The following is a 24981-nucleotide window of genomic DNA, read 5'->3' as shown; positions in this document are numbered from 1 at the left end:
AGTTATACTTCCAAAAGTTCTAGATTCATTTTTCGAAAGGATGCAACAAAATGCTAAATTGACTTTGTTTTGAAAGGTTCTGTGTACTCACACATGCTAGTTACTTTCATGGTATTAGATATACGCTGCTGTGAGGAATAACTATCAAAACACAAAGCAATCTAGAAATCTCGACAAAGCAAAGGGACGACAAACGTAAAAAGAAAACTATATAGCTATTCTGATGAACACGTGGGGGAATTCGGGGGCTGTGATTGGATGGTCTCTTCCGATCATCAAAGCATAATGCGGCAGAAGTCGGCCATTTTACTCAATATCCAAAAGCATATTGAGAAAAATGGCCGACGCATGATTCCGGTTCACCCATCTGTACCACGGCGATGTTTCTATCGACAACAGCATACACTGACAACTTAAAAGGCTGTTTCAACAACTGTGTTGTGAAGTCGAATGCGCTTGGAGTCAGTTTTTCTTACAAAGTCAGAAAGCGTGTAGCGGTGTGCATGTCTGCGCGAATATGATGCGCGTAAGAAGTTTGTCTGCTATCAAAACCTGAGATGAACGCATCGACGCAAAAACTGTCATTTTGTAAGTTTGGAACAACAAATCAAGGTCATAACACCTATATAATCGCTATTGTGTTTTCAGCGTAGCAATAGGGTCCGATATTTAGACGAGACAAGTATAATGCCGACGAGGAAGACTCGTCGGCATTATACTTGTCTCGTCTAAATATCGGACCCTATTGCTACGCTGAAAACACAATAGCTGTTAATATTACATGCGAATTCAGTATGACGCTTTGTGCTTATTTATTTTTCTTTAACGCATGTGCTTTCTTATTATTCTGTTTGTTCGTCGGTGTGCTGGTTGCTCTCTGTGTTTTTGTGTGTGCAAGCTATGTTTACTTGCTAGTATTTTAAATCACGTCAAAAACACGTAGACAATTAATTGCAACAGCTTGCGCTGGGAGAACGTGTATCGTTTGCCATTATTTGCACAACATGTACAAAATAACCCCATTATGAAAGTATATAGCTATTCTGATGGACACGTGCGGGAATTCGGGGGCTGTGATTGGATGGTCTATTCCGATCATCAAAGCATAATGCTACGGAAGTCGGCCATTTTTGCCAATATCCAAAAGTATATTGGCAATAACAAAGACGCATGGTTCCGGTTTACCCATCTGTACCACACGATGTTTCACTGAGTCGACAACAGCATACACTGACAACTTGAAATTCTTCTCGGGAATGTTTTTCAGCTTTACAAATGTCGATAGCATACCCTTTTCTGCTAACTTCCCGATGAAACAGGACTAAACCAATTATTTTCTGTCCCTAAACACCACAAAATGCCCAAAGTCGAAAGATGTAGTACAAACAGGGGAGTAAAACGGAACAGCCGTTTTTGTGTGCCAGTTGCCGACTGACACAAACTTTCGCATTCGGCTTTTCTTATCTCGTAACTCCACACTAAATACCCCACTTCCCCTCTGAAGTATTGATGTACAACCCATGGCACTAACATTCATGTAGTCGTTTATAACTGAGGTTGAAAAATTCGCTTCATGACGAGACAAGCATAAATGCCATTCACCCAAACTGAAAACTTCGCTGCCGTCTGCTCGCGTTGTACGGATTAGCTGTTCTCTTCTCCTCCCCCTTGTTGCATCCTAGTTCTTCAGTTGTTTCTAGTTTTCCGTTGATGTTGTGTTTTGGTCTTCTTCATAAGTAGTCTTGTTCAAAATTAAAAAAACTCAAACTTCTTTTTGTTGTATACGAATGAACTAATAAAAAGCTGTTTAACAGCTGTGTTGTCAAATCGAGTTTTTTTCCAAAGTCAGTGTGGCGCCTGCGCAAAACTAATGCGCATAAGAAACGGCGTCTGCTATCAAAACCTGAGATCAACGCATCGACACAAAAACTGTCATTTTGTAAGTTTGGAACAACAAATCAAGGTCAGAACAGCTATATAATCGCTATTGTATTTTCAGCGTAGCAATAGGATCCGATATTTATACTCGAACAAGTATAATGCGACTCGTCTTCGACTCGTCGGCATTATACTTGTCTCGTCTAAATATCGGACCCTATTGCTACGCTGAAAACACAATAGCTGTTAATCAGTAGGTTGCTTTTGAGATTCGCGACATTTTAGTTGACATGAGGTAACGTACGTGTCTGCATTTACGTATTGCATCCTTGTGTCGCGAAAGCTGTGCTTTTCAGCACCAGAATGTAATTATCAATTTAATGTAAAAATTAGTGTTTAACAAACACGTTCATTTGGAAACATCAGATGGTGTAGAACGTGAAACCGCATCACGACGGTATTAAAACACCATAACTCTGTACTGCCACGGTGGGTACGTACTAATGCAGAAGTACATAACCATGACTTTTCATTACGGGGTTTTCGAAAGTAAATGACTAACTTCAATCCCCAGACTTCATCCTCCGAACCCCGTCATCTTCTGACTCCCCTTCCCCCTTGTTCAGTTCATGGTGACATCAAACATTGAGTAAAACCACTCACTAAAGATTCTTTAATGTTGTTAAAATTACCAGCATGTTTTAATTTTTTTCCCGTCACATGGAATAAATCTAAATCCTAGCTTTTTTCTGTGTAGATTGGGAATATTTTTTGCTACATTTTGTAAATGACACCTATGTCAATGTGCAACAATAATCCAACGAAAAGTACATTTTACTCTGCCAAAAAGCCGCCGGGTTGGTGATCTCACACAAAAGCCTTGGTACGTTTGTGGTTGTTTCCTACAGACGAAATTTGCCCTGGCGACCATCTCTTGATAACGACCACCTGTCCGTTACGACCACTTTAAGAAACCCCAAGGAGTTTCTTTCCTATATAATTCACCTTTTCATGACGACGGCACCTGTCTGTGTGGCCCACTTTTTTTGTATCCCTTGGGTGGTCGGTTTTTAGGTTCTTCGACTTTTGTTGGTTGATACGGGTTGAATTGGAAAGGAAGATTCCTCACATCTCTGTCTCTTACCCGTCACTCCTCCACAGGTGTTTTGTTTTATTCTCTTTATTCTTTTCAATCATTTCACACGCCTTACTGGCCAGCAGATGTTGGAACGGTTGCCGATTTCGTTCCCTGACGCTAAGTTTAAATTCACCTTGTTTTTAATTCCTTTGCATAAACATCAATCATATTAGCAATCATTGTTATTTAATAAAACATCAACAAGCAATTGAAAATCTCTCTCTCTCTCTCTCCAGAGCAGAATTTCAACTGGAGATGAATAAGAAAATGGCGCTTCGTTTGACGGTTATGCAACCGCAGGTTTGTTTTTCCGATGACGGGTCGCATTGTCGTCCGCGTCTCCGTTGCGATTTTTTATCTTTGTTCTGATCTATATGAAACATTTGCAAAATGGTGGAACTTGCTGTGCTATTATGTTCGGATAGTTGTGATGCATAGCGCATACATAAGAGAATCTGGACGCAGTCACGCGTGTGACACTTTTAGCGCCCACCAGTGCAACAGGTTGATTTAAAAACACTCTGTCCTATGCACCAGTGGCAAACAAAGGAACGAACGAAATCAATTTTCATGTGTTGTTTATGTTGTTTGTCCTGAAATGTTTCGTTGGCTCATGTTACAACATTGTCAGATTGTATGTCTTGATTTAATAATGAAAGATCTTTTTTTTTTATTTTTTTTTTTACATTTAGTCAAGTTTTGACATGGTATGATATCCCCAGACGTTTTTTTCATTTTTTCGATAAATGTTTTTGATGACGTCATATCCGGCTTTTTTGTAAAAGTTAAGGCGGCACTGTCACACCCTCATTTTTCAATAAAATTGATTGAAATTTTTGTAAAGCAATCTTCGAAGAAGGCCGGACTTTGATATTGCATTTCAGCTTGGTGGCTTAAAAATTAATTAATGACTTTGGTCATTAAACATCTGAAAATTGTAATTAATTTTTTTTTAATGAAACTATCCAAATTTACGATCAGCTTATTCTTCATCATTTTCTGATTCCAAAAACATATAAATATGTTATATTCGGATTAAAAACAAGCTCTGAAAATTAAAAATATAAAAATTATGATCAAAATGAAATGTCCGAAATCGATTTAAAAACAATTTCATCTTATTCCTTGTCGGTTCCTGATTCCAAAAACATATAGATATGATATGTTTGGATTAAAAACACGCAGAGAAAGTTAAAACGAAGAGAGGTACAGAAAAGCGTGCTATGCAGCACAGCGAAACCATTACCGCGCTAAACAGGCTCGTCAGTTTCACTGCGTTTTGCACGAGCGGCGGACTACGGTCATTGTGAAAAAATGCAGTGCGTTCAGTTTCATTCTGTGAGTTCCACAGCTTGACTAAATGTAGTAATTTCGCCTTACGCGACTTGTTATAAACTAGACTCGGTTATTCTTCTGTCAGAAAATGTGTCTCTGGTGTTAGTTTCTCTGGAACACCACCCCCCTCCCTCTCTGTCTCTCTCTATCTCTGTCTCCCCTCCCCCATCTCTCCCTCCAGTCTCTCTCTCTCCCTCTCTATCTTTCTGTCTGTCTGACTCTGTGTCTGTTCATCTCTCTCTCTCTCTCTCTCTCTCTCTCTCTCTCTCTCTCTCTCTCTCTCTCTCTCTCTCTCTCTCTTTCTCTCTCTTTCTCTAAGTTTTATTTTGTGTATGTGTACCAGTCTTTGGGAATGTTGGTGTTCTCAGCAGTGTTAATGTAAGAAACATATAAGTAATGTTATGAAGAGCAGGAACACAACATCCGCCTTTCCAAATCAAACAAAGAAAGAAACAGCCGCCAACATAAAACATCTTTACGTTTTTGATAATGAAGGTTAACCATAAACTTTGATGAAAGTCGGGTAAAATATATATGTAAATAAACCAAGACACGAAAATAACCACACAGAAAACAACAAGCAAACACATCAGCAATAACTGAAACAAGCTAACTAATAAAAGTAAAATAAAGTAGTTTTCCAGGTCTCTTATATTTCATAGTTTACATACAAGGCAGCACCCAACTAAACAGCGCCAACCCCAATGAAGCTAAACTTCCGTACACACATTTGAAATCAATCAAAAGCCTCGTTGCGACAGCAGTTTGTCACAGTGACTGTATCCAGTTTCTGTGATGACAGATAGCTTTCAGGTCTAATCCTTGCAAAACACGTTCAACTAGCGAAACAACACGCTTGATTCCGACGACAAGTTGTGCGGCTGCGATAAAATCATTTCTCCGCGCGCTGTTTACCCGCCAAACCATCTTGCTAATGCCCGTATCGGCTTGGGAACTGTTTTGCCCCTTGTAATGAGTAGACCCGTATCAAGCCATCGGCTGTAATGCCCATATCAGTATCCACTAACAGCCGCCTTAATGCCCGTATCAGTATCCCGACCTCTCAGTCCCCTCCCTCTCCGATCAGAAAAAAAAGGCAGAGACAAGTTTGTCACCCCTACTCTTTTTCGGATCAGTTGCCCGCCGATCAAACACTTCACCCGGGCAATTCTGGTATCGGTTTTTGTGTCTTGTAGACCTTATCCGTACGATCGAGTATCCGCCATCTAATAACACTGAACGGCGAGAGTGGGGCTGTGATAGAGCTCTTCTGCGCCATCATGTACGGTGGCGGAGAGTTTTGTCCCCTTCCTTGCCGGGGTCGTATGGTGGCGCAGCGGATATATGATTTGGGAGAGAGAGAAAAAAAAATGGCGCGACCGGGTCGACGACAGCTGATGTTGAGGCTTGATAACCTCCCCTTTTTGACGTCTGCTTTTCCGCTCTTGTTCAAACAATCGCTGATCGCAGGCTTTTGTAGGAATGACGGTGATTCTCCTTCGGGGCGGTTTTAAGGGACAGGACTGAGATGCAGACTTGAACGGCGCGGCTTTTCACAATGCTCTTTCAGTCGTCATCTGCTCTCAATGTTTTGCTTTCTAATTAAAAGCTGATATTACGCCTGCGCTCGTTCGAGAAATGGAGAAAGAACTGCGAATTTCTGTTGTGCTGCTCAGAGGGAAAAGGAGCAACCATGGTGCTCGCTGAAAGGTATGCAGTAAGGAAAGCGGGTGAGATGGTAGTTATTAACTCGGTGCAGTTGAATTTCCAGAGCTGTTACTACGGCTGGAGGAGGAACATTCCGCGATGAGTAACCTCTAGTTGGAGGTACAGAGGTTTAACTTTTGTTGTTGAAGTTGGGTCGGGGTAGAGAAGGGAAGGGAAGGGGTGGGGACGATTTTTAAGAGGTTCCCTGACTTCCAAGAGAAGTAAGGGAAGAAGGCAACCCAAGTTTTCTTTGGCGTTCGCCATCAGCAGTCACTTTGGCTATACTGTTGGTAAAATAGAATCAGAGAACAAATGGAATCAGAGAACAATGCATGGGACATGAAAAAGCTACCCTTCACTCCTGCAGCCTGAATACCCAACGTGGCAATGATCACGTGACCTAGCTAGGACGTGCTTGACATTACTGCACTGGAGCGAATCTACCCCTGAATATCGAGCAATCATTACAATACAATCTTTTTGAAATGATTTATATCTTTCCATTATTATTCTGGGCTGGCCTCCACCTGTTGTACAAACAGTACACAGCCAACTACAATTACAGACAGCTTTTTCATGTGTTTCATGTAATTCTGTATGAATCTTGCCCATTCTAGAATTTCTGTATGGTCAGTTCAAATCGTGTTAATGACTCGTTTATTCTTCGGTTTCATTTGTCGAGTAAGGGATTGACCACTTAAATTTATTAAGAGCATTGTTCCTAAAAATCTGCTTGGTTACTATGCACTAATCTGCGTGCGATTGTGCTATTTCTCTCTCTGTCTCCGACTGTCTGTCTGTCGGTCTCTCTTGTCTCATTTTGCCTCTCTCTGTCTCTCTCTCTTGTCTGTCTCTCTCTCTCTCTTTCTCTCTCTTTCTCTCCATCAAATCTTTATAAAAAAAATACTTCTCACTCTCTCTTAACCCAATTTGTAAGATTTCTTGCTCTTTCTCTCTGTCACTCTCTCTTTCTCGCTCTCTCTCTCTCTCACTCTCTCTCTCTCTCTCTCTCTCTCACACTCACTCTCTCTCTCTCTCTCTCTCTCTCGCTCTCTCTCTCGGTCTCTCTCTTTCTCTCTTTCTCTGTCTTCCTCTCTCTAGATCTCTCTCTCTATCTCTGTCTGTCTGTCTCTCTTCCACTCCTACCCGCCCTCCCCTCTCTCTATTTCTCTCGGCATTGTATAGAATAACAATTGAAAATGCATTTGTTCATGTTGGCGATACGATCTAACCTTCCCATCCCTGTACAGAATGATGGCATGGCGTGTACACGCCAATGCACCCCCCTCCAGGAGTCAAGTGAACGTTGTTGTTTGTTTGTTTGTTTGTTCTTCTTCTCTTACTCTCAGCGGGAATGGAAAGTGTAAATCAAAACCTTGTTTGCAGGCAGTGTGTGCGTGTGCGTGTGTGTTGAGCAATCGATTAGCTATAGGAGTTGTCAGCAATTGCTGTGCGATTGTGCACTGCTTTGCACGCCATCATTTCACGGACACTTGCAAAGCTGGCTTGCCAGGGCTTGAGGGGGGTTGCTTGGCCTGGTCTAGCTCCCGAAGTGAGTGGCGTCCTGAATTCGGCTGCTGAGAAGAAAAATGAACCGTTTTGTGGGTCGATTTTCCAGGATGTACCTCTCGCTTCTGTAAAGAGTTTTCGTGGCTTGTTGTGTCAGATCGGCTGGAGACGGGAAACTGATTCGTTTCCTGAATGATTCATTGTGGATATAGTGTTATGTATGTAGAACCGCTTGTTTTCTGTAAAGAGTCATTGTAGCTTGTCTTGTAAGATCGGTCGAGGGAGGAGACTCGATTCGTTTTCTGAATGTGGCAAAGAAAAATGGTTCATTCTAAAGGTTGATTTTTAAGAACCGTTCCTTCAGCGTCTGTGGGCGCTTGCTGTATCAGAAAGGAAACATGATTCGCTTCCTCAATGATTCCTGAATTCTGCTAGCGCAAAGAAAACAGATTCATCCCGAAGGCGTTTTTTTTTTCTATGAAGAACCGCTCGTTACAGAACTGAGAAGAGAGTCTTTGTTAGCTAGCTGTATAAGATCAGTCGAGCAAGGAGAAATGGCTCGTTTCGAAGGTCAGGCTTGCATGAAAAATTACGGCAACATTTCCTTGAAAAATTTGTTGATAGTGTGGTGCGTAAAATTGATTGCAGAATAAGGTCACTCTGACAGAAAGAAGCGCTCTTTCCAGAGTTTTGAATACTTTGTTCCAGATCATTTGAGGATAGGAAAGAATGCGTCGTTTTGAAGGTCGATTGTCCAGGAAGAACCGTTCCTTTTCGGGCCTGATCGCGTCTTTTGTAGCTTGCTGTTGTCAGTATGGTTATAGGAGAAGAAAAAGAGAATGAGTCGTTTTGGAACTTGGGCCTGTCCAAACATAACATCTGTAGAAAACTTGGAGTTAAACATTACGACGAAACATTTAGTTTAAAGCTCATTAATACCCTGGCAGGTATGCATCACGTCAAATAGGAAATACGTTTTTTGTGTATTTGAACACAGACACAAACAGCCAGTCGTCTGATGTAATAGCTTTTAGCTTATTTTACAATAACGAATGAGAAGCACCCAGAACATGCAAAAACTCCTCTGCCAAACCCTTCAGCCTAGTACAATGAGCGAAACTTTAAACATGAGCTGATGAGGACCAGATCTGTCTTTGGACATGGGGATCCAAGACCAAATGGCAAGGGGAAGTAAGCGCTGTGGGTATTGACTACACTTGGTTAAAAATGTGCAGAACCAGTCTCCTGGCACTTAAGACGATGCTCTGATTGAACAAGCTGCACTTTCGTCCTCGAGCAACAGGCAGAACCGTCCCTGTGTTTGGCGTGTGAGAATATTATGTGTGTTGATGAAAACTACGCGAGACCTATCTCCTGGTGAAGTATCGCCAGCTGGGGGGAACCAGTCGTCTGACTAAGACAGTGAGGAGCACTGGTTGAACAAGCTTGGTACTCATGCAAGAGGCACACACGTGGCTGTGATCGGTTTTGGTGAATTTGTGTCGGCGAAATCGCCAGCTGAGGAGATGATATGTACCCCAGTGGCTATGTCTTACCCTGTTTCCTTTCATCACGAGGTAAGACAATAGAAAAATGGCAATATTGTTTTGGGTGGGGAGGTTGGGTGGGGGATTATTGGTGAGTTGGAGGTGGCATGGAATGATGCATTTTCGTTTAATCCTGATTGTTGGCAGCACATTTTAGGGTTAGATCTAAGACAGACAGACAAACAAAGGGAGAGACAAAGACACTCAGACAGACAGACGGACGGATAGACACAAAATCAAACAGAAACCAAGAATCAGAGAGAGTTAAATTCAGAGACAGAGTCTGGCTGACTAGCCTTTATCACAAAATGGATGGAAAGGGAAGAAGGGGGGGGGGGGGGGGTACGAACCTCTTAGTCCGGATGAAGACTTGTCATGATCTGGGATCACCAGAAAGTTGCAGGTCACTCTGTCAAATGTGACAGAACCAGGTCACCGGAAAACAAACCCTCGGCCATTTTGGCAGTCAAGGCGTATTCTTGCGTCATTGTGATGCGTTGCACTCGGAAGCTGCACATCACGTGATCGAGTCGTCCAACGAATATTGCATATAGGAGTATCGGACTTTGGCTAAGTTCAAGGAGTAGTGTATATAATATCTGTTTAAATTATTTAGAAAACGAACCAAATACCTAAAAAGGGGATTATGATGACGTGGTTAGACTGAACTACTGGGTTGAGAAGTTGACTATAGTGTAAACGCATGAATATTGTTATGAATACTTACTCGATGTACAGCGTCATTATATACATACACACAGACGCGCTCGCACACCCTCTCTCTCTCTCACACACACACACACACACACACACACACACACATACACACACACACACACACACACATACACACACACACACACACACATACACACATGCAGACAGACACACACACACACACACACACACACACACACACACACACACACACACACACACACACTTGTGTTCACGGGAAAAACCCGGTTATGCACCCTTTGTATTCAAAGGTAGGCATGTGACATGCCTAGGTCAAACATGTAATAAAGGACATTAAAGCGTTTATCGCATCATGCCGAATTGATGTTCTTTTTACGACTGTGGTGTCTGTGTGACCTGGGGTACCTGTCTATTTGAATCGAGAAAGTATCGCCAGTATCACGGAAAGTGGGGTAATATTGGCCATGTTATGCTAATACCTTAAACATATTCAAAGCCCTCACGCTGAGTGCACGTCATCAACATCCTCAGTCGACTGCAGTTGCTAGACGGTTGACACATGTACACATGCAGGCAGACAGACTGACGTCCACACACACGCATTCACCTGGCTGAGATGCGTTTAAAGATGCCTTCCCTCCCTTATTCTCGATCATGTACAACCACCACAGATCTGTACTGGGTTTTGCATTTGAGAACAGCATCAGTCAAATAGGACACAGCAAACTTGGTAAACCATCTTGTACATCGCCTCAGAGATGTTGAGGCAATGACATGTGTAACGAGTATCTTTTCACTTGGACACATACCAACAATCACCAGTCTGGCTACCGGTGTAACACGAGAAAATTACTCCCACGAGATTTTTACTCCGGCGTAAAAATTCCGTACAAACATATCATACGAAAAAAAGCACTCCCCAATTACACGAGAAAATGACTCCCCACGACAGGTGAGTTCCGAGTAAACATTTCGTACACAAATGTTACTCCCCCGACGAATAAAAAAAGGAATAAATTACTTCACCCTAACACGAGCAATTTAACTTCCCATGCCAGGTGTATGAAATTTATACTCCCTTGTCCCCTCTTAGTCTTGGTGGTGGAAGGGGTGGAGGGAGGGTAGCGCGACATTCGTTTGCGCGAGATCACATAATTATTGGCATTATCCCTTCGCCCGCATCCCATTTTCGCGTACGAGATTGTTACTGGAAGTAAAAAAAATGGGGAGTAAAAATTTCGTGGAGTGAGTAATTTTTTTGTGCCTTGGGGAGTTCTTTTCTCGTACGAAAAATTTACTCGGAGTAAGAAATTCGTACGAAATTTTTACTCCGGAGTAAATTTTTCGTGGAGTAAAAATTTCGTGTTACACCGGCACGGTTGGCCTAGTGGTAAGGCGTCCGCCCCGTGATCGGGAGGTCGTGGGTTCGAACCCCGGCCGGGTCATAGCTAAGACTTAAAAATTGGCAATCTAGTGGCTGCTCCGCCTGGCGTCTGGCATTATGGGGTTAGTGCTAGGACTGGTTGGTCCGGTGTCAGAATAATGTGACTGGGTGAGACATGAAGCCTGTGCTGCGACTTCTGTTTTGTGTGTGGCGCACGTTATATGTCAAAGCAGCACCGCCCTGATATGGCCCTTCGTGGTCGGCTGGGCGTTAAGCAAACAAACAAACAAACAAACAAACAAACAAACAAACAAACAGCCTGGCTGCTTTCTGCGCAGAGTGGTCATTCTTTGGTGAATTTATTTCACAGGTTAACTAACACAGGTGACATTTTCGATTTATTTCAGCCAGAAAGTCCCACACTTCACAGAAAGTCTTTGGGTTTATTTTATTTATTTATTTATTTTATGCAATTTATATCGCGCACATATCTCAACCACGGATTCAAGGCGCAGGGATTTATTGTATGCCGTGTGAGATGGAATTTTGTACACAATATATAGATTATCACGCATTCACATCGGCCAGCAAACCTCAAGCCTATTAGGGCGAGCATTCACCTTTCACGGCCTATTATATATAAAGTCTTATATCGCGCGCGTATCTCCAGACTCGGACTCAAGGCGCAGGGATCTATTTATGCTGTGTGAGATGGAATTTTTTACACAATACATCACGCATTCACATCGACCAGCAGATCGCAGCCATTTCGGCGCATATCCTACTTTTCACGGCCTATTATTCCAAGTCACACGGGTAGTTTGGTGGACTTTTTTTTTTTATCTATGCCTATACAATTTTGCCAGGAAAGACCCTTTTGTCAATCGTGGGATCTTTAACGTGCACACCCCAATGTAGTGTACACGAAGGGACCTCGGTTTTTCGTCTCATCCGAAGGACTAGCACCTAGGTTAGGAATTCGAAAGGGAGGAGAAAATTGCTAACGCCCTGACCCAGGGTCGAACTCGCAACCTCTCGCTTCCGAGCGCAAGTGCGTTACCACTCGGCCACCCAGTCCATGTCATTATTCCAAGTCACACGGGTGGACATTTGTATCTATGCCTATACAATGTTGCCAGCATTTGGAGCCTAAGTGGAGGGATGTTCTTATCCCATGTAAAAAGCCTCCAGGCAGATCTGTGGTTGTTTACATGACGGGTTAGGAGGGACAGCATGCACCTTTAATATGCACAGCCTTCCCTTCTCCGTGTCTCGAATCTCCTCTCCTTCCTGCCTCTCTGTCCCTATTGTCTGTTATTGTTCAATTACTGCTCAACAACTGCATTTTGTGATGAAATTGAAACTAGATATATGTATCGGCAGATGCTGCAGACTGTCTCACTCGATTTCTCTAACCCACCAGCTTCCTTGTGTGTGTGTGTGTGTGTGTGTGTGTGTGTGTGTGTGTGTGTGCGTGCGTGCGTGCGTGCGTATGTGCGTGCGTGCGTGTGTGTGTGGGTGTGTGTGTGTGGAGGGGAAGTGTATGTGTGACATGCGTGCGTGCGTACGACCATAGACTAGAGTACCCTATATACAGGCTCCGGTATGGCCTCAACCGTTCAACCCCGTTTAACATCCCCCTCCTAACCCCCCCCCCCCCCACCCCCAACGACCCCCCCCCCCCCCCCCCCATCCCATCGTAAGGCACTCTTAGTAGAGAAGAAAGACAAACTAATCACTCGTACAGTTAGCGCAGGCTACAACGCCGTGCATAGTTTTGAGCGCACATCATGATGGCACGTGCAACTTGCAGTGTCATGTTACAAAAAGGGCGTTGACAGTTTAGTTTGTACACGTCACAATTTAATCAATACATGCGGTCACGATTTAATAGAAGGCTTGTTGAAATAAACCATTGACTTTACTTGACTAGGAACGATTGAAGTGAGACACATTAACACAGGCGGTAAGAGTAAGACATTCAGACAGATACACGAGAAGACTAGACCTCCTTGGGAACAGTGAAAGCCGACCTACTATGAACGTTTGCAGATGGCTATATTGTCTGATGCAGAGAAAACGTCGCTGGTATCTCGCTCTGTGGCCTTTATAGCAGTTGCAGCTTGGAACTCATTTCTGTGCAGAACAATCTCTTAACTTTAGGAAGTCGACTACAAAATAATCTACCTGAAGAATTGCCGACCTATGTCTAGGAGCATTTGGAGACAGCCCTATTGTCTGACGCAGATCCCTCTTTGCTGGTATAGGTGTGTGGCTTTTGCTACAGCTGCAGCATGAAGCTCCTTTGAAAATATGCAGACACATTAACTTGAACTTTAAGAAGTCGATTACAAAATAACCTTCTTTGAAAAACTGCACAAGAGTTCCCAGCCGACCTAGTATGAGCAGGTTAGAGACAGAACTCGTGTCTGATGGAGATCAAACTTTAACTGCTTTTGCAGTCCATAGGTCTTGGCATCATTTCTTATTCGCAAAAAAGCGTACATATCAATGTGGGAAACAAAAGCTCTTGTCGACGTGAAAAGGTACATCTGCCGGGCAAACACTGGAGAATGTACAGCTCCGATTGCTGGAATGAGATCTCCTTTGTGGAAGGGAAAGTGAATTGTTACGATAACAAATCGATTTGAAAAAAAGCTGCAAAGACACGCCTTTCTACTTGTCGTCTGCACGCAGAAGTTCTGTGGTCTTGTTTTGAGGAAAAGAAGCCAGGAGTTGGTTTTGATTGGACTACTCTGCGAATTTCTTGTTGTTGAGTTTGGACCGAAAAAAAATGCAATGTTTTTTCCCCTGCCAACTTTCTTTCTTTCTTTTTTGTCTTTCAAAATCTGTCTTTGTTCCTGTTTTCTTCTGACTTAGATTCATACTACGAAACCTTGATAATTGTTGTTAAAACACTTGAAATAGTCATTGTCTTAAAAATTGAAACACTTGAAATAGTCATTGTCTTAAAACTTGAAACACTTGAAATAGTCATTGTCTTAAAACTTGAAACACTTGAAATAGTCATTGTCTTAAAACTTGAAACACTTGAAATAGTCATTGTCTTAAAACTTAAAACACTTGAAATCTTTCTTTCTTTCTTTATTTGGTGTTTAACGTCGTTTTCAACCACAAAGGTTATATCGCGACGGGGAAAGGGGGGAGATGGGATAGAGCCACTTGTCAATTGTTTCTTGTTCACGAAACACTGATCAAAAATTTGCTCCAGGGGCTTGCAACGTAGTACAATATATGACCTTACTGGGAGAATGCAAGTTTCCAGTACAAAGGACTTAACATTTCTTACATACAACACTTGAAATAGTCATTGTCTTAAAACTTAAAACACTTGAAATAGTCATTGTCTTAAAACTTGAAACACTTGAAATAGTCATTGTCTTAAAACTTGAAACACTTGAAATAGTCATTGTCTTAAAACTTGAAACACTTGAAATAGTCATTGTCTTAAAACTTGAAACACTTGAAATAGTCATTGTCTTAAAACTTGAAACACTTGAAATAGTTATTGTCTTAAAGGCACGACCCTGTCCTTGTGGACTTTCTTTCTTTATTTGGTGTTTAACGTCGTTTTCAACCGTTCAAGGTTATATCGCGACGGGGAAATGGGGGGGGGGGGGGGGGGGGGGGGGATGGGATAGAGCCACTCGTCAATTGTTTCTTGTTCACAAAAGCACTAATAAAAAAATTGCTCCAGGGGCTTGCAACGTAGTACAATATATGACCTTACTGGGAGAATGCAAGTTTCCAGTACAAAGGACTTAACATTTCTTACATAGTCCTTGTGGACGAGTGGACTCGCCATCTCAGATCTGGCTAGGCGTTGCCAGGGAATAAGACTATAAGACCATCTCTCCTCTGGGAAACATACCCAGAATCAACTGCCTTGATGTTTTCAGAATGGTATTCCTTTGATGAATCAGTTTATTCACTGACACTAGTGTCAATTTTTCATTCAAAATTGCCCATGCGGTAATACATTTGCGAATGTGTGTGTGTGTGTGTGTGTGTGTGTGTGTGTGTGTGTGTGTGTGTGTGTGTGTGTGTGTGTGTGCGTGTGTGCGTGTGTGCGTGTGTGTCTGTCTGTGTCTGTGTGTGTCTGTGTGTGTGTGCGTGTGTGTGATCTGTATGCACTCCTGAGCTCTTAAAACTGAAATATAGCGTCACGTGACTTGTTATAAATGTGACATGCACATTTTATGTGTTAATGATATTAATATTCATGAGGTAAAGAATTTGAATTTGTGCTCGTGATCTATATGCTTTTTTGGTCTCTTTAAAACGTAAAATGTACGTGTATGAACACACAGCGTCAGAGAAGCATGAAAAATGGCGTCACTTACTTGACTTTTAACAGATTGTACATGGACGTAGCCGGGACGTATGAGTGGGCAAAATAAATGTGTGTCATACTCGCTTCAAAAGGGCGTCACATGACTTGTTATAGATGTGACATGCAGATGTTATAATTACATTCATGGTATTAATATTATCTTTCAGAATGTTATGAATGAGATTTTTGTTCTTGTGATCTACATGCACTCCTGAGCACTAAAAACGGAAAGGATCTTGTATGAACACACAGCGTCACAGAAGCAAGGAAATAGAGAATACTACATCGCTTGCTGTGTCGTACCAGATTTACACAAGTTGTTTTTTTAAATATTGAACTGCGAGCGAAAGCGAGCTGTTCACTATTTGAAAAAGCAACGAGTGTAAATCTGGTACGACACAGCAAGCCATGTAGTATTCTGTTTATCCTACATACTGTACTTACGTGTATTTTCCTGAAAATGTCTTGCAGACGAGGCAGCTAAATTAAAGACGCTTGTTTTGGAACCTCGATCTCTTCTAAAGCCTCGTGCAATCTATTACGTCAAAGCAAAGAAACGTCACTCTGAAAGTGTGGCGTGACGTGTTAGTTCTAAAGATTCATCGAGGGTAATTAGCGAGCGCAATTTTTGTTTCTATAATGACGTTTGTCTCGGTGACTTTGGCATCATAAGCAGTGGAAAAACAGGTCCCTGCCAGACTTGCTTGACATGACCTCATTTACATGATATACACACGTGTGATTTGAACGATTATTATCTCACGGGTGTCTCTCTCACGTATGTAGGATAAAATGGCGTTCCTTCGTGGACTTGACATGCACATTGCAAGCAATCTTTAACTGAAGTGTTTTACTATGGAATAACATTTCTGTGACCAGTTTTGAGCACAGTGTGATAAAACAAAAGCAAAAAGTAGAACATGAAGACTAGTGTTCATATTGGCTGTGTCAAATTGTCTTCAAAACTGGTGACAGAAAGGGTGTTCAGAAGAGAAACAGTTCAGTTTAGAGTGAGGACATTGGAGTTGGCAGAATGGTTGAATGTGTGTCAAACTCGTTTCAAAATGACGTCACGTAACTTGCTATAGACTTGACATGCACGTTTTATATGTTCATGGATACGACTTTGATTTAATATGCGCAATGACGTCACAAAACGTGTCACAGCTTTGACATAGACATGGCCGGGGAAGAGGTGCCGGGGAATATGCGTGGTAGACAAAAAATCTGTATGTCATTCTCGATTTAAAATGATGTCAGATGTCTGTAAGTGACTGGGGACTGCGGAGTCTGATAGACGTAGATGCCGCTGTGTGTTCTTCAGACCAGAAGTGTGTTTCAGACCAGCAGTGTATTCAATGTGTGTGTGTGTTCTCCAGACCAGAAGTGTGTTTCAGACCAGTAGTGTATATAATGTGTCTGCGTGTGTGTGTTTCAGACCAGCAGTGTATTCAATGTGTGTGTGTGTTCTTCAAACCAGAAGTGTGTTTCAGACCAGTAGTGTATATAATGTGTCTTTGCGTGTGTGTGTTTCAGACCAGCAGTGTATTCAATGTGTGTGTGTGTTCTTCAGACCAGAAGTGTGTTTCAGACCAGTAGTGTATATAATGTGTCTGCGTGTGTGTGTGTTTCAGACCAGCAGTGTATTCAATGTGTGTGTGTGTTCTTCAGACCAGAAGTGTGTTTCAGACCAGTAGTGTATATAATGTGTCTTTGCGTGTGTGTGTGTTTCAGACCAGCAGTGTGTTCAATGTGTGTATGTGTGTGTGTGTTTCAGACCCCCACCAGTCACGGGGCTGCCAGTGGGGACTGGGGGAGGCCGACGGACACATCTCTCCTGGGCGGCGATTCCACACCAGCTCTCCTCTCAGTGAGTGCTTTGGACGTTCTGCGTTATCTTCTTCTCTGTATCTGTCTTGCCACCAGTCTGTTTGTCTGGCTTTTTGTCTGTCTGTTTGTCTTTGTATTTTTCTGTATGCGTGTCTCTGTGTGTCTCTGTTTGTCTGTCTGTATGTCTGTAACGCTCTCTCTTTCTCTGTCCCTCTCTCTGTCTCTCTCTATCCCTGTCTCTGTCTGTCTGTCTCTTTGTCTCTCTCTGTCTCTCTCTCTCTCTCCATATCTCTCTCTCTCTCTGTCTCTGTCTCTCTGTCTCTGTCTCTCTCTCTCTGTCTCTCTCTCTCTCTGTCTCTCTCTCTGTCTGTCTGTCTCTCTCTCTGTCTCTCTCTCTCTCTCTCTCTCTCTCTCTCTCTCTCTCTCTCTCTCTCTCTCTCTCTCTCTCTCTCTCTCAACGTGGTTGTTCCTTTGATTCCTCAGTTCACGGCTTTATTCTTGCCGTGTTTTTGCTTACTTGAAAATGTTCGTTTGTATACACATATTATTGTTTGTTTGTTTGTTTGTTTGTTTGTTTGTGTGTATATGGTTAGTTTTTTTATATTTTTTTATTTACTTCTTTGATTGATATTCTAACATTTTTAAAACGTATTATCATTAGATTAGTCCCTCTCTTGTGCGAGGGCTGGATGTAGAAAAAAGCACCCGTTTGCTTAATATGCCATTGCCCTCGTTAACACTTTGTACCCCACCTATGTTGACCAAGTTTTTTTTTTTAGCCGAGACAAGCTGTGCTGCAGCAGGTCACTCAGAATTGTAGTAACTGTGTAGTAACTATGTATCAACACGCTGGAATGCAGGCGTTAGATGGACGTTACAGGAAGCGACTGAAGCTAACAGTCTGAGCAGATGTATCCGTATATTCCTGGTCATATAGAGCTATATGAGTGGGTAAGGACATATTCGTATCTGGGAGACAATGAGTTAATAAAGAATTTGTCTTGTATTGTCCTGTAACTCTTGGGTTATTTTATTCTTAATTTTGGAACGTAAGCTGCCTATCTGTTTTGGAACAAGTGGAACGATTCTCTTATCTAATGCGAAAGCTTTAAGACATTGTGTGGAGATTTGCATGCTCCATGTATTTGAATTTTGTTCAACAACAGCACGTCTTGTGTGTTTATACATATTGTTTAATCCAGTGGTTTTTATTTTTTATTTTTTTATTTTTTTACCTGTTCGTTTGCAACATAGACCTTTGTTATCGGAAGTAGTGTCGATGTCATTTTGTTCTGTGAGCCACCCTGTTTTATTGTGTGTTCGTACAGTTGTATTGCCGGTATTCCAGCTGCATGTATTGGCAGTTTATTTGTGTCATCTTCCTTTCCGAAAAAAAAGTTGTTGTATTGTGCTTGGGTGTTGCTCTGTTTAATAGAACTTTCCCCCTGTTGGTTGGTGTTATTTTGATATTCTTTCCCGTCTTTTTATATTTAGTCAAGTTTTGACTAAATATTTTAACATCGAGGGGGAATCGAAACGAGGGTCGTGGTGTATGTGCGTGTGTCTGTCTGTGTGTGTGTGTGTGTAGAGCGATTCAGACTAAACTACTGGACCGATCTTTATGGAATTTGACATGAGAGTTCCTGGGTATGAAATCCCCGAACGTTTTTTTCATTTTTTTGATAAATGTCTTTGATGACGTCATATCCGGCTTTTCGTGAAAGTTGAGGCGGCACTGTCACGCCCTCATTTTTCAACCAAATTGGTTGAAATTTTGGTCAAGTAATCTTCGACGAAGCCCGGACTTCGGTATTGCATTTCAGCTTGGTGGCTTAAAAATTAATTAATGACTTTGGTCATTAAAAATCTGAAAATTGTAAAAAAAAAATTAATATTTATAAAACGATCCAAATGTACGTTTATCTTATTCTCCATCATATTCTGATTCCAAAAACATATAAATATGTTATATTTGGATTAAAAACAAGCTCTGAAAATTAAATATATAAAAATTATTATCAAAATTAAATTGTCGAAATCAATTTAAAAACACTTTCATCTTATTCCTTGTCGGTTCCTGATTCCAAAAACATATAGATATGATATGTTTGGATTAAAAACACGCTCAGAAAGTTAAAACAAAGAGAGGTACAGAAAAGCGTGCTATCCTTCTTAGCGCAACTACTACCCCGCTCTTCTTGTCAATTTCACTGCCTTTGCCATGAGCGGTGGACTGACGATGCTACGAGTATACGGTCTTGCTGAAAAATGGCATTGCGTTCAGTTTCATTCTGTGAGTTCGACAGCTACTTGACTAAATGTTGTATTTTCGCCTTACGCGACTTGTTCTTTTGTATCCTCATGTTTAAATCACCAATGGTGATCTGTACTTTGTAATGTTTGTAGGTGCATTGTATCTTGAATTTCTGGTATGCATTTTTTATTTTGAGGTGGAATCATTTGGTACATTTGCTCTAATCTCACGTAAAAGTTCGGCCACATAGATCTAGTCACAACAAAATGGAAGCCGCCAGTGGCATGGAAGCCGCCAGTGGCAAGCTCAATCCCGTACTAGGGCGCTCATAGTGCCTTAGTATAAGAGGGTAAGGCGAAACCTTTACACAGGAAGGAATGTGCCATGTTACTCAAGGAAGGCAGGTTCCTGTCAGGCAATGAATAGGAAAAAAACCTGTCATTTTAAAGCGAAATTTATTTTATATGTCACTCAAGTAAAGCTGGTTCCTCTTAGTCACAGCCGAGAGGGCGGGGCTTACTTTCTTTGTTTTCGCTGTTTTGGTCAATTTTTTGTCTTTTTGGTTTCTTGAACTTTTTACCCCTTTTGTCTTTTACCCGCGTTCACCTGAAGAAAAACTGGGTTTTTTTTGTTTGTTTGTTTTTTTGCTTAGTTGGAATAACGAGGGGAAAAACTACGCTCGTGTCCCTTCTTCGACATGCATTCCAATTTGTTGTCGGGCTACTTTCATCAGGAAGCTGTGCATTGTTTTGTTAATGACAAATTATGGCTGCAACCAGGAAATGAATTAGCTGCACACCCACGACCCACAGTCTTTTGCGAGACCTTTGATTCCTCTGTCTGAGCGAGAAGAAAGTGAAAATTTTTTGTCCCTTACAGATCACCGCACATTTTTGCCGTTTCTTCATCCCTATATACTTGCGTCGTTGTGTCGTTGTGTTCTTTCGATAAAATCAGGGAGTTTTCTCTTCAGCGATCGGGCCAGTGCTAAAGTAAAAAGCGCACGCTGCAATTAGTAAAACTTTTTCTTCCTCTTGATTGGTGAAGACAAATTAAAAGCTAATTGCATTGAGTGTCTTTTATTCATGCAAGATGTTTTTCCAGGAGCGTCGTTTTGTCTTTTTGAAATTGTGTTATGGCTTGGCCTGACGGCGTGTAGCGTTTTTTGACTTCGGGGCAGGTAAGAATTAGATTGGATTGTGCGAATGAATAAATGAATATAACATGCCGTTTAAACGAAGAGGCTTTTTATTACTGATGCCTATCTTCATTTGCTTTGCATGTCTCTTCAAACAGTTTTTCCTTTCTTAGCAAGTTTGCTTGGAGTTTTGCCGTAGGTTTTATGCGGAACTTGGAATTTGTTTTATTTGTTTGTGTTTTTGCGTGATATACCACGCGCAGACATGATCTGATTCAAACTTGACAAGAACGTCATTTTACAAGCAGTGGTATTCACGTTTTAAACTCGCGTACAGCAGCATAAACGTAATTTTTTCTTTCTTTAATTATTTTAAACACCCTTTTCTCTCATGTTTCTCCATGTTGTCCTTTTTCTGTCTTTATTTTTAAACGTCTGCTTTTTTCTTATTCTTCTTATTTGTTGTTGTTGTTTGTTGTTGTTTGTTGTTGTTGTTGTTGTTGTTGTTTCTTCATCCTTTGTTCGTTTATTCTCTCTACACATGTATTTCTATTTTATTCCTTTCTCTATTCATTTGTTCTCTCTCTCTTACTCCCTCTTTTGATTTTATTCTGAGAATGTTTCTTAGGCTTTTATTTCGTTCATTGTATTTGTTCCGTTGTATTTATTTATTTATTTATTTATTTATTTATTTATTCCTTTTTCTTCTCTTTCCCACCCTTTCTTTCTATCTCTCTTTCTTGTTTTTCTTCTTTCTTTCTTTTTTGGTACTGTTTTTTGTCCTTTCAAAATCGTCGAAAAATCGTAGGGTTTCCCCCCTTTAAAACAATTGTTGTCAATTATTGATAACACTCGAGCTGCCAGATTTACATTTAAATTATGAATGACATACTGATTTCTTGCGCTGCGAATAGTTTCACATAATTATCTGTGATCAACTTAAACACAAAATGAACTGAAGTGTCCTGGCATTTAAAGAACAGCTTACTGAAAACTTACTGCCATGAAGCTGAAGAACAGACCATACGTTTCGTAATTCATTAGGTTGTCAGGACAACTCAGAACATGTTCGAGAAATCGTGCTGGAAACGTCCTCATGCAAAAGATAAAAATACACAATAAAGCACACGTTTTGTAACTAGTTTTGTAACATCATTGTAGAACATTTTGAATATAGATCAGAGAATAAACTTTCGTAATGTGCGAAGTTGACCTTGCGCTGAGTGGATTTCACAATGTTTACTACACCTTGAAAAACCGTCGTAGAACAGCGTATATATAGTTCAAAGGATAAACTTTTATAAGATGGGATGTTGAAACTAAGGCTTTAAAGTTGTCATATTTTTTAAATTAATCCTGAAGAGAGGAGAAACTTTGTCACGATACATCATTATGATAAACTTTCATAAGTGGAAACTTTTTATTTATCTATTCATCTTGACTCGAAACCGTAAAACACCGTACCAAAAAAGCGAATTGCAAGCACTTTGTCAGCAAAAAAACCCCTCTCCTTCCCCCTCCCCGTTGCTTGCCTTCTCTCAGCCTCTCCCTACCAGGTTCCTTCCCACCCTATCCCTTACACACACGCACGCACGCACGCACGCACACACACACACACACACATACACACACACACACACACACACACGCACCCACCCACCCATCCCCCCTCCACACACATACACAGACAGACACACACACGCACTCTCTCTCTCTCTCTCTCTCTCTCTCTCTCTCTCTCTCTCTCTCTCTCTCTCTCTCTCTCTCTCTCTCTCGCTTCTTCAATGTGGGTGTAAGGTTAACCTCCGCCAAGGGGATAGAGTTTCCAGCAGCTAGTTTCGTATTGACTGTTGTGCAAACAGTTCCACGGTACCTTTGTTCTCCCGCTACTCTATACCCTGCGACGGGAGGGCGGCCGTCGTGGCCCTTAAAGGCACGGTCCCTCCCGCAAAAACAGTGCTGCATAATATCTCAGATCTGGGACGGTGTGCTGGAGTTGAGTTTAGAGGCTAAAATCCCATTCTGCATAAAAAAGAAGAAAAAAAAAAGACAAGCTGTGTTTTTCAAAGTGGAAGGATGCTCTTATGTTATTCCTTGTTAAAGCTTGGAGAGACACGAGGCGGTGAACGTGGTCGTGTAGCCGGGAAGAACGGCATCTTCAACTGAAGGCAGAGCTGGTACGGTTTGTTTGTTTGTTTGTTTGCTTAACGCCCAGCCGACCACGAAGGGCCATATCAGGGCGGTGCTGCTTTGACATTTAACGTGCGCCACACACAAGACAGAAGTCGCAGCACAGGCTTCATGTCTCACCCAGTCACATTATTCTGACACCGGACCAACCAGTCCTAGCACTAACCCCATAATGCCAGACACCAGGCGGAGCAGCCACTAGATTGCCAATTTTAAAGTCTTAGGTATGACCCGGCCGGGGTTCGAACCCACGACCTCCCGATCACGGGGCGGACGCCTTACCACTAGGCCAACCGTGCCGGTAGCTGGTACGGTGGACCTTTGTTGTGTGTGCTGGTCTCAAGTAGGAACCAACGTCGTCTCAACTTCCGACGGTGGGGCATCGGTTTTGACTTCGAAAAGTTCAGTGTACACACGTGTTGGACGCTTCCCGGTCCTTACAATAGCGTCCAGTTTCTGTTCCTTTTTTTCTAATTTGTTTTCTGCATTCTTTTCTTATTTTTTTGAACGAATTGCTTTTATTTTTCCGGAGGTATTTTGTGACATAGTCAATGGCTTACGATTACCGTCCTGAAGGTTTTGGCCATTAAAGCTATATATCAGAGTAGACTATATCCTGCCTATCTTTCTGTCGAGTTTATTAATTAAAAAAATTAATAAAGGTGCCGTCCTATACCATCCCGTAATTCACCTTAGATCCGAGAAACAAAGGGACGTAAACGCTCTAAATGCGGTATATGCCACAAGAGTAAGTGAGCTTTATGCGGAATCAATCTTCTGGCACCTGAGACAATAATCAGCAATTGAAAATAATGAACAAGCGACGTTCACCCCCCCCCCCCCCCCAAAAAAAAAAAAAAAAAAGAAGAAGAAAAAAAGGATGATCGCCGCAAGCTCAAATGTTCCTCATTCCCCAAGATCCTCACTTACCATATCTCCGCCAGAATACCGGCACGGTTGGCCTAGTGGTAAGGCGTCCGCCCCGTGATCGGGAGGTCGTGGGTTCGAACCCCGGCCGGGTCGACGTCATACCTAAGACTTTAAAATTGGCAATCTAGTGGCTGCTCCGCCTGGCGTCTGGCATTATGGAGTTAGTGCTAGGACTGGTTGGTCCGGTGTCAGAATAATGTGACTGGGTGAGACATGAAGCCTGTGCTGCGACTTCTGTCTTGTGTGTGGCGCACGTTATACGTCAAAGCAGCACCGCCCTGATATGGCCCTTCGTGGTCGGCTGGGCGTTAAGCAAACAAGCAAACAAATCTCCGCCAGAATTAGAAGTGAGCATCCGTCCACTTGCACGCATAGCAGAAATAGACGGCAAACGTTTCATGCATTTGCCGTATATTTATGAGCACCATGTGTGATATCAAAAAGGGAAAAACAGCAACTATAGCAAGCAATATGGATCTTAATTTGTACACAGCCGTTTTACTGTGCTTGCTAAACGCGTTATATAATAATTGCTGCACTGTCAGGCTGATTCTGTTTCAATATATATTATAATTATATATTTATTTTTTTTATAATTTTTTTTAAAAAATTTGTTAACGAAGGCATGATTGTAAAAACACAATGTGCCTGTCTAATTCACTTTTTATAATAAAATCTACTTGTGAAATTATATATTTGTGTGTGGCATTCTCACATTTGAAAATCCAATCAGGGTCATTCAGCATTCTAACCCTAATAAACTGCGCATTGGAAAATCCTACTGTTACGTTTATGTAAATCATTGCTTGTTACTAAATACGCGTGCGTTCTGTCATGTCGCTTCGTCAAGCCTTGGCTCAAGATACTACCCGTCTTTGTTTGCCGTGTCTCCGGATGATATCTGGTTTATTGATTTGAGATGCCTCATTCTGGCTAACTTGCGGTAACTTTAGAAATGTCGTTTTGTGTCATTCAAACGGCTTGACGTTTATTGGCGTATTAAGGTCGCGTCAACTTCAAACGACATCAGTTCAAATACTCTTTAAAGTCTCGGCGGTCTGCGATCGCGGTCTCCGTACCGACGACGT

At 41.8% G+C, this 24981-nt stretch overlaps 1 long non-coding RNA gene across 1 annotated transcript in view; it reads left to right on the top strand.

The window, feature by feature from the left end:
* Positions 1-17563, top strand: part of LOC138978550 (uncharacterized) — a 76939-nt gene extending 59376 nt beyond the window's left edge. Inside the window, exon 3 of the long non-coding RNA XR_011459725.1 lies at positions 17329-17563. This is a non-coding gene — a long non-coding RNA (uncharacterized lncRNA). The remainder of the gene's footprint in view (positions 1-17328) is intronic.
* Positions 17564-24981: the final 7418 nt, after the last annotated feature.

The sequence above is a fragment of the Littorina saxatilis genome, linkage group LG10 (genome assembly GCF_037325665.1).
Source record: "Littorina saxatilis isolate snail1 linkage group LG10, US_GU_Lsax_2.0, whole genome shotgun sequence".
Lineage (NCBI taxonomy): Eukaryota > Metazoa > Mollusca > Gastropoda > Littorinimorpha > Littorinidae > Littorina > Littorina saxatilis.
Note: the sequence above shows the minus strand (reverse complement) of the source record. Positions and strands in the feature narration are given on the sequence as shown.